Consider the following 4,757-nt stretch of genomic DNA (forward strand, 5'->3'; position numbering starts at 1 on the left):
ATTAAGCCCTAAAAGTGAGCCTAACATCTAAGAAAGTTTCTAAAATTTTAAGAATACATTCTTATTATTCTTATAATTAACGTATTATTCACTGTTCAAAAATGCTTACTGTTGACCGTTCAGGAAAATAGATGGAGTCTGTTATATCCAATTATTCTACTGATAAGTACTATTTAATACAAGTTATGTTATGCTGTATTTACGGGCTACAAAAAAAGACCTCCCAAAAGATATTCCCGTCGAATCCCTAGAACCTATGAGTGTGGCCTCACTTGGAAAATGGGTCTTTGCCGATGTAATCTCATTAAGGATCTTGAGATGGACTCATCGTGGGTTATGCAGGGGGTCTCAAAATCCAATGACATGTGTTCTTGGAGGAGAAGAGAGAGGGAGATTTGAGAGAGAAAAGGAGGAGGCCGTGCGACCAGAGAAGAGATTAGGGGCGTGGCCACAAACCAAGGAAGCAGGCAGCCACCAGAAGCTGGAAGAGCAGAAAGATCCGCCCCAGAGCATCCGGAGGGAGCACTGACGACAGCTTCCTTCAGACTCACGGCCTTCAGGACCATGAGAGAATACATTCCAGCTGTTGGAGGTTTTTTGGCTATGTCTGCAGCATGCAGGAAATTCTTGGACCAGGGATCAAACCCACACCACAGCACTGATAACACAGGATCCTCAACCCAATGCACCACCAGGGAATTCCAAGTTCGATTGTTTTAAGCTACCGAGTGTGCAATTTGCTACAGCATCCATAGGAAACTAATACATGATCAACAAATATTGCTTGCATATTCTGATTCATTCAATGATTTAATCAACATTCTTTCTGTCTCTCTCTGTCTTTGTCTCTCTCTCATTCTCTCTCTGTTCCAAAGATCACTGCCTTTCTTAGTACATTTCCTCTCTGCAGCTTCCACATGGTTAGCTAGAATTTAATATTTACTTATGGTTCTTTGCACGTGTATCCATGTGAAATTTACAGAAAGTCAAATGTGGATCAGCATGGACAACTACAATGCGCTGCAAAACCCACACCTCTGTCCAGACACAGGACAAACCCTCACCTGTCACCATTACCATCCTCATCATCACCCCCCACCCATCACCGTCACCCACCACCACGAGCATCACCCATCACCCATCTGCCATCACCATCACCCATCACCATCCCCATCACCCGCTACCATCAACAGCACCCATCTCCCATCACCAATCATTGCCACCCATCACCGTCACCCACCACCACGAGCATCACCCGTCACCCATCTGCCATCACCATCACCATCACCCATCACCATCCTCATCACCCGCTACCATCAACAGCACCCATCTCCCATCACCAATCATTGCCACCCATCACCGTCACCCACCACCTCGAGCATCACCCGTCACCCATCTGCCATCACCATCACCGTCAGCATCACCCATCACCATCCCCATCACCCGCTACCATCAACAGCACCCATCTCCCATCACCAATCATTGCCACCCATCACCGTCACCCACCACCACGAGCATCACCCGTCACCCATCTGCCATCACCATCACCGTGAACATCGCCCATCATCACCACCAAGAGTTCCTCATGCCCATTCCCAGTCAGTCCATCTCCACTCGCGTCCACCAGAAGCAACTAAGCATCAGCTTAACCTGTTCCAGGACTTAATGCAATCTGAATCTGGAAGTAGGTATTTGTATGAGCAAGCCTTCTTTCACTCGTTCTCATGAGACGCGTTCCTGTTACTGCATAGGCGGTAGTTTGTTCTAGTCATTAATGAGCTCTTCACGACATACAAAAACACGTTTCCCTTGATGGACATGTGGTGGTGTCCAGGTTTTGACTTTTACAGATAAACTGCTATGAATGATCTTGCACAAATCGCTTTGTGAACACTTTGTTTCAGTGCTTTTGGTTAAACAGCTCAGATGGAAGAGCTGAGTCATAGAATAAGTGTATGTTTAGTTTTATTTAAAAAAATAGATACTTTTAACAAGTGACTGGAGCATTATACATTCTCACCAAATTTATCAAGATCCTGGTTTCTCATCACACATCCTCACCAACTCTTGGTGTTTTGGGTTTTCTTAGCTTTAGCTATTTCAGTGGGTTTTATTTCACATTTCCCTGAGGATGAATAATGTCAAACACATTGTCATGTACTTACTAGACATAGAGATACGTTATATACATATAATTTATAATTTATACACATATCTGTTTAAATATTTTGCCTACCTTTTCCTAAAATATTTTAGGAGCTCCCTGGCGGCCTAGCAGCTAAGGGATCTGGCATCGTCATGACTGTGGTGCCACAAGCTCCATGGATGGTCCTTGTGCAACATCCAGTTTGAGAATTCCTGCTTGAGAAAGTCTAGACAGGTGAAAAGTACATAGTCCATGCAATTAGAAAGACTAGGATTAAAATCCTTACCCTACCACGTAGCAGTTGGGAATCTTAGGCAAGTCACATATTTCTCTGAGTTTTAATTTGTTTGTATTTTTGTCTTTTTAATTGCAGATTATAATGCTTACTGGGGCCACTAAATGAAAAAAGGGTTTAGCAAAGTGCCTATCACAGGGTACATATTTGTGGAGTGTAGATTAACTCTCATCTCCTTTTTTTTCCCCGTTTTTATAAAACTTGGATGTATTGCAGCATATTCTCCCACGGTCATCAACTATTCCAGACTTTAATAGTACAAGTATGGGCTTCCCTTTGTGGCTCAGCAGAAACAAACCTGACTAGTATCCATGAGAAGGGGGGTCCAACCCCTGGCCTCACTCAGTGGGTTAAGGATCTGGCATTGCCACAAGCTGCAGTATGGGTCACAGACGTGGCTCGAATCCCACGTGGCTGTGGCTGTGGCTGTGGCTGTGGTGTAGGCTGGCAGGAGCAGCTCTGATTCGACCCCTACCCTGGGAACTTCCATATGCTGCAGATGGGGGCCAAAAAACCCAAATAAGTAAGCAAATAAATAAATGAATAAATGTTGGCAAGATGGAGAAAAGAGAACACTTGCACTTGGTGGGAATGTGAACTGACGCAGCCGCTATGGAAAATGAAATGAGGCTCCTTAAAAGCAAAAATCGGAACTGCCGTACGGACCCACCAACTCCACTCCTGGGTATAGATCCAAAGAAAATGAAAACACTAATTTGAAAAGAAACGTGCACCCCAATGTTCACAGCAGTGTTATTTACAACAGCCAAGGTATTGAAGCTACCTAAGTGTCAATCAATAGATGAATAGATAAAGATGTGGTAAATATTTACAATGGAAGATTGCTCAGCCACTAAAAAAAAAGAATGAGGCATTCCCATCATGGCACAGTGGAAACAAATCCGACTCGGAACCATGGGGTTGTGGGTTCAATCCCTGGCCTCACTCAGTGGGTTAAGGATTCAGAGTCATCATGAGCTGTGGTGTAGGTTGCAGATGTGGCTTGGATCTGATGTTGCTGTGACTGTGGTGCAGGCTGGCAGCTGTAGCTCCAATTGGACCCCTAGCCTGGGAACCTTGATATGCCACAGGTGCAGCTCTAAAAGCAAAAGCAAGAGAGAAAAAAAAAAAGAAGAATGAAATTTTGCCATTTGTAACAAGATGGATGGACCGGGGCAGGGGGGGGGGGGGGGGCTTATTATGCTTTGAGAAGTAAGTCAGATAGAGAAAGATAAATACTGTATGTTATCATTTATATACAGGATCTAAAGAAATAAAACAACAAATTAAAATAACAAAGCAGAAACAGTTACAGATATGGAGAAAAAAATAGTGGTTACCAGCAGGGAGAGGAACAGAGAGAGGAACAAGAAAGGGGTAAGGTTACCAAGAGGTACAAACGAGTATGTATTTAAAAAAATAAGCTACGAGAATGTATCGTACAACACAGGTAATATAGCCCCTATTTTATAATAACTATAAATGGAGTACAATCTTTACAAATTGGGAATCACTATGTAGTACACCTGAAAGGTACATTATATATCAACTGTGGGTCGGTCAATACAGATAAAATATTACCCACAGGAAAACAGAAGAATAATTAATTGTCCAAAAGGTAAACGAAAACATTGTCACCATGACTCCCACATGCACTGCACGGAGAGCCAACATGGCGTCTTCCCTTGGACATTCTCTTCGTCCTTTGACCTAACTCTCCTCCACATGGGCCAGGGTGCTGGCCGTCCCTTGCGCATGTAGCAGGTTCTTGCTTCCTTTGACCATTGCTGAAAATCATTGAGAAAACTCTATCCCTGGTACAAGCACACGGTTGGAACTATACCCTAAATAGGACCAGCTGCTGGTCACCAGGAGGTGGGCTCAACCCGAAGATGGCTCAAGGCAAAGCCATTCCTTCCCATTCCTGGAAACTGGACTCAAGGCCCACATCTTCCCCAAGGAGGGCCAGTCTCGTGCTTTGTTTCAGGAGGTAAAAGAAGACGGACACATGCCAACAATCACTTTAATCAATTCGTTATGAGTCATCCTCATAGGCTCTTTAATACAATAGATATACTACGATAATTACCTCTCCTTTGGACTGACAAAAGTCCCACCTAGAATCTTTTAGGCTCATATTCCTGGTACACTCGAGTCTGCTAAACGCTAACATACAAAATCCTCTCGAAATTCTTAAACAGACTTCATTTTTTTTAAAACTTCAAAAGCATATTCATTAAACTCTATTTTGAAATAAAAGTGAAGGTAGTAGCTGTAATTCAATTTTCTATTTCAAGTTTTAAAAGGCACATTCTA

The sequence above is a fragment of the Phacochoerus africanus genome, chromosome 12, assembly GCF_016906955.1.
Source record: "Phacochoerus africanus isolate WHEZ1 chromosome 12, ROS_Pafr_v1, whole genome shotgun sequence".
Classification (NCBI taxonomy): Eukaryota; Metazoa; Chordata; class Mammalia; order Artiodactyla; family Suidae; genus Phacochoerus; species Phacochoerus africanus.